Source organism: Rhinichthys klamathensis, unplaced genomic scaffold (genome assembly GCF_029890125.1).
Source record: "Rhinichthys klamathensis goyatoka isolate OS25496 unplaced genomic scaffold, OSU_Roscu_1.1 h1tg000633l_1, whole genome shotgun sequence".
NCBI classification, from domain to species: domain Eukaryota; kingdom Metazoa; phylum Chordata; class Actinopteri; order Cypriniformes; family Leuciscidae; genus Rhinichthys; species Rhinichthys klamathensis.
In genome coordinates this window covers 420,858-427,500 of record NW_026607079.1, presented here as the reverse complement: position 1 = coordinate 427,500, position 6,643 = coordinate 420,858, and the positions used below count along the sequence as shown (strand labels likewise).

Below are 6,643 nucleotides of genomic sequence, written 5' to 3'. Positions count from 1 at the left end.
CACACACACACACACACTGAGAGAATCACATACACACACACTGAGAGAATCACCTACACACACACTGAGAGAATCACACACACACACACACACACACACACACACACACTGAAAGAATCACACACACACACACACACACACACACACAGAATCACATACACACACAGACTTAGAGAATCACATACACACACACACTGAGAGAATCACCTACACACACACACTGAGAGAATCACATACACACACACTGAGAGAATCACACACACACACACACACACACACACACTGAGAGAATCACATACACACACACTGAGAGAATCACATACACACACACTGAGAGAATCACATACACACACACTGAGAGAATCACATACACACACACTGAGAGAATCACATACACACACACTGAGAGAATCACACACACACACACACACACACACACACACACACACTGAGAGAATCACATACACACACACTGAGAGAATCACATACACACACACTGAGAGAATCACACACACACACACACACACACACACACTGAGAGAATCACATACACACACACTGAGAGAATCACACACACACACACTGAGAGAATCACATACACACACACTGAGAGAATCACACATACACACACACTGAGAGAATCACATACACACACAGACTTAGAGAATCACATACACACACACACACACACTGAGAGAATCACACACACACACACACACACACACACACTGAGAGAATCACATACACACACACACACTGAGAGAATCACCTACACACACACTGAGAGAATCACAGACACACACACACTGAGAGAATCACATACACACACACTGAGAGAATCACACACACACACACACACACACACACACACACACTGAGAGAATCACATACACACACACTGAGAGAATCACATACACACACACTGAGAGAATCACACACACACACACACACACACACACTGAGAGAATCACATACACACACACTGAGAGAATCACATACACACACACTGAGAGAATCACACATACACACACTGAGAGAATCACATACACACACACTGAGAGAATCACATACACACACACTGAGAGAATCACATACACACACAGACTTAGAGAATCACATACACACACACACACACACTGAGAGAATCACACACACACACACACACACACACACACACACTGAGAGAATCACACCACACACACACACTGAGAGAATCACACACACACACACACACACTGAGAGAATCACACACACACACACACACACACTGAGAGAATCACACACACACACACACACACACACAGAGAGAATCACACACACACACACACACACACACACACTGAGAGAATCACACACACACACACACACACACACACTGAGAGAATCACACACACACACACACACACACACACACACTGAGAGAATCACACACACACACACACACACACACACACTGAGAGAATCACACACACACACACACACACTGAGAGAATCACACACACATACACACACACACACACACACTGAGAGAATCACACACACACACACACACACACACTGAGAGAATCACACACACACACACACACACTGAGAGAATCACACACACACACACACACACACACACTGAGAGAATCACACACACACACACACACACTGAGAGAATCACACACACATACACACACACACACACACACACACACTGAGAGAATCACACACACACACACACACACACACACTGAGAGACATTCTTGTGGAGGTTATTATTGTAATAAGCATTATTGATCCTTCACTAAGTTCCACCGTTCTTTGATAGTGTCTAGCTTTCTACAGAAGATCCATTAAACATTAACTGGAGATGCATGTTCATGTTTACTAAAAGATGCTCCTAAAGTGACACTGATGGATTAAATATGATTATTACTATTAAGAATATGATAACACTTTAGGGTCCAATTCGCCCTATTAATAGCTGCTTTTTATCATGCATATTACTAGGATATTGGCTGTTTATTAGTTCTTATTAATGCCTTATTCTGCATGATCATATTCTACATATCTTAATCCTACAATACCTAAACTTAACAACGACCGTACTAACTATTAATAAGCAGTTATTAGGAGTTTATTGAGGCAAAGTCGTAGTTAATAGTGAGAATTGGACCCTGAACAAAAATATGAATACAAATTTCCTTAATTTTCACTAATGCACTATAAAGCAAAATAACTAGATTGCAGATAGACGAGATATACCTGCTTTCTTTTTATTACTTATATTACAGTTTTCTACAATTGCTTAAGCACAATTTTGTCAAAACACTACACACAGTTAACACAACCCTACACCAAAGTAGCACAACACTTCAGATCATTTGCAAAATGGAAAACTATACACGACTTCATAAAAACAATATTTTGTTACCATACGAAACACACACATTTCATATGACTTTGAACCAGTTACACACTGCTGTTGCTAACCTAAAACACTTTCAGCAAGTGTAACTCTCAGTGATAGAGTACTGTAAATGAAGTACACAGAGAAAGTGCAACTATACAATAGTTCACGAAACACTACACAAGACCAATGCTGCAGACGGAGGGAAATATCATTGATTTCTCTCCATATACGCAAATCAGTCAACATGGAGAATCACAACAAAACATGTCCCAGTTGTGTAACACTGTTAGCTCAGCAAACAACAGACACACGTAGGAGACTGTATCCAGTACAGCAGTGGTCTGAAACTCGCGGCCCGCGGGGTGATATTTTGTGGCCCCCTACTTGACATTAAAGTTTAATGTTAGTGCGGCCCGTCGTTGCGTGTGCCGCGTTTTAATTTTTTTTTTTTTTTTATCCCTTATGGGCTACCATAGATAGTCTCGTGACAGCTTACAGTGGGTTTGTTGTCAGTAGTTGTCATAGACAACCGCGAAGTACAAACATACTGCGCCTGGAAAAAACGAGCGCGTCGCTTCAATTATGAGCGAAAATATCGAAAAATAACGAACTTGAGCGCGCAAAATATGTGAGCGCGATATGAGAACGGCCCCTTGGCGAGCGACCACCAATCAGGCCACGAGCTACTGATAGCTCGCAAGCGACGTGTTGGAGACCCCTGCTCTAAAACAATGTGAGAATAATCACTTTGAGCTTGTAATATGTGTCCAACAGGTTGATAAGAAGGTTTGATTTGATTTGTGGAGTCAGTAATTTGAGACACTATACATGTGTAGAAAGAATTCAATAAGACGGGCAGACATGACTGCAAATATTTGTATTTCAAAAGCAATAATTGTTTTTCTAAGTATAATAAAAGGAAATGTGCCTTCCAAAAAAAACATTCAATATCATTAATGTGTTGTATAAAGAAAATAAAAAGGACATAAGCAAATATAAATATCACAAATATGTGTTATAGACAAAGAAAGTTTGTAAAATGAACTTCAACTGTCAGAAGGACGGCTCATGAAGAACCAATCATGTACAGAAAGGAATGTTCAAATTCAGAGGAACAGTTCAGAAGAAACGTCAATAATAAAGATTGAGAAGACTGGATCAGTTGTGCTCCTTTTTTGTAATACTTGAATACTATTTTTTTGTGGAATACTTGATGCGGCCCCGCCTGACCCCGACTCTACCTCCAGCGGCCCCCAGTTAAGCTGAGTTTGAGACCCCTGCTGTACAGGTTACAATCACAGTACATAACAACAACAACAAACATAAAAAATAATCAGAAAACCTACTGCATTTTTATAGTGCTTACAGTTTTTTCCAATTGCTAACACACAATTTTGCAAAGTCAAGTCATCTTCATTTATATAGCGCTTTTAACAATGCAGATTGTTTCAAAGCAGCTTTACAGAGAGAAACATACAATTTATGGTAACAGAGATTCTTTTGGCTTTATAGTGATTTTTGAATAATGTTATTTCCAGCTAAAGTTGGTTTTGATTGATTCACTTCCAGCAAAATGATCATTTGTTATTACATTAGGGGCCACTAAGACGACGGCGTTCTCTCTAAACAGACTTTAAACGCGAACCTGTGACCGGATGGCGTTCACATGCGCATTAAAAATAGATTCTATAGTTATATTCGTTTGAATATATGTGCGCAGGTTTGTAATTTCCCTACAAACCATGCCTAAACAAACTACTTGTCTTGCCCACAGGCGTAACTATCGGTTAGCAGGGTACGCGGTTGCTTACGGGCCCGGACCAATCAGGGGCCCGCGTGACTGGAAGATATTGATTGACAGCCGGGGCCCCCTATTGCATTTTACTACTTTCAGTCTGATCGCATTTTACTTAATTGCGAATTTATTTGAATAAATAATGACAACAACTTATTTTACTGATCATTAAATACATGTGTGAAACGAACAATGATGGATTTTGGTGTAATTTGTTTTCGAATTGGGACTGGGGAATCCCCGGGTCGGTAAGTGAACATGCGTTGCGTGCAAAACAGTAAAAATGTTGAACTTGAGACAGACAATATTGATATGGAGTGGAGTCGTAGTCAAATTACAAACACAAAAGTGGCTTTCAAAAGCGAAAACGAAAAGAGGAATTCCAGAAATGAATGAGTAAATTATCAAAAATGAAGCTTCTTTAAAAAGATAGCACAGTGTTTTTTTGTGTTATGGTGCCCATTCACTAGTGTTTTTGTTGTTGTTGTTGTTTTTGTGGTGCGCGTAGGCTACTCTTGATTTTGTCAGTCATCTCATCTCTTATATGCTGTGTCTCTATGATCCTATCCTGTCCTATTCATGGTAACCTACTCGTGGACATTGCGTCATCACGTGTTGTAGTAGGGGGCCCGCCTTGTTAATCCTGCATAAGGGCCCGGTGTTGGCTCGTTACGCCACTGGTCTTGCCTATACATTTGATAAAGAATTTTGTTTTATTTTATCACTTTTGATACTAGTGTTTAGCAAACTAGTCTGGTTTTATCAAAATACTTAACACAATTCACAAAACCACACACACCCAAACTGCAAAATCCCTCATATATCCTGCAAAATGATAGCCTGGGAAAACCCAGACAACTTAGATTTGCTCTGAAAGTTAGTCTGGCAAAGAGCTCATTCAAGCCCATTTCCAATCCGCCGAAATCGAGGCACCAATCAGAAACGTTGGGGCGGGCTTTACACATGGACAGTATAAGAAGTGGACAGAGCCATCACATTATAAACATTTCTCTCTCCAAATAGGCTTAATTATTTTATTAGCACCAAATAAATTAAAGTGTATTGCATAGTCGATGTTATAGTTGACTTTTAAAATCATGTCATATTTTATAATTATATCCTGGCCATGGATGCATTAATCATTGCATCTTTCTTTCAAAGATGTCAGGTAAAAAGCAATTAAGCATCCTCTCATTCTCCCTGAGAGTAAAGCCCCCTAAAAAGGCCAGGTTAGAGGAAGCTGGCCCAGAGAAGGTGGCGAAAAGGGTAGGCCCATTAGATAAAGGAGTCCAAAAAGGCAACAAACACTTACAATAAATAACACCAGTCATAATCTCTCTCTCACACTTGTATTTGGTTGAATTGTCAGTGATGTGTCAAATTTTTCTTCTGCACGTCTGAGCAATTATTAATAATAACATAATCACTAATAATAATATTATTAATGACACACCCCCAATTCCGCGACCTGCTAACCCGCCCCCCCTTTGTCCTTTTGGGGGGGGGGGGGGGGGGATGTCACTCTAGCCTGTCTTCAAAACTTGAAGCCCATTTTTAGCGATTTTTGAGCACTTCCGTTCCTGACGCGCAGACTCAGACCGACTCAAACTAAGCTTGATGACGTGAGCAACCTGTCTGACAGACGTTACTCTTCTAGTAGCTGTGCGTGAAAATGGCCAACGTTAATCTTGCAGAGACGGGGAACTTGAGCAAAGAGTTCTTTGGCGTGAGTGAGCAGGAGTAAGTATTCCGTTGCTTTTATGGACTCATTATCTATGGGCTTCTCTCTTGACGGGACGTCCCCCCGATTGCCTGCGAGCTTCTCCTCCTGTCTGTACGGTAACTTCTGTACAGCGCGACAGAGAGTCGAGTGGTTATGACGCAATCGTTAGCCTATTTTTACTAAATCTGTTTCTACGGGGCCATAATGTAACATAGAAGGTAATGGAGCCCTTTTTACATTGTCGTGTTTCTTTAGAAATAAATAATGGACAAATGAAGTCTTTAAACGCCTCAGATGTAAAGCTATTCGCTGTCAAAATGACGCCAAAATGAATGGGAGTCAATGGAAATGCTAACGCAAGTGAAGTTCTGCTACAAGGCCGGCTTCAACTTCCGGTCGATGGATTACCCCCTTGGCTTTACACGATGACGACAGCGCTGGGATTTTGAAGCAGATTTTGTAGCCTACATTACAAAGATGGATGCCGCCGTCGAACATCACTCGTTATAATCCGCTATCGCGTATGTTTTAAGTGATTTGAACGTTTTCTTTTTGTTAAAAACCGAGCAAAGAACAACACTCGGAGATGTGTCTCCGCCGCTCTGCATACGTCATCTCCTTCATCGCTCTGATTGGGTTTAGGTCTATCCGCGACGTCCGTTGGTGACGCCCCTCTGGAAATGATTTGTCTATGACGCTTTGCCAGACCACAACTGAGAATGCTCTG

General features: G+C 40.9%; 1 protein-coding gene across 1 annotated transcript in view; it reads left to right on the top strand.

The window, feature by feature from the left end:
• srrm3 (serine/arginine repetitive matrix 3) overlaps positions 1–6,643 on the top strand; it is a 139,255-nt gene that overhangs the window by 94,889 nt on the left and 37,723 nt on the right. The window lies entirely within an intron of this gene.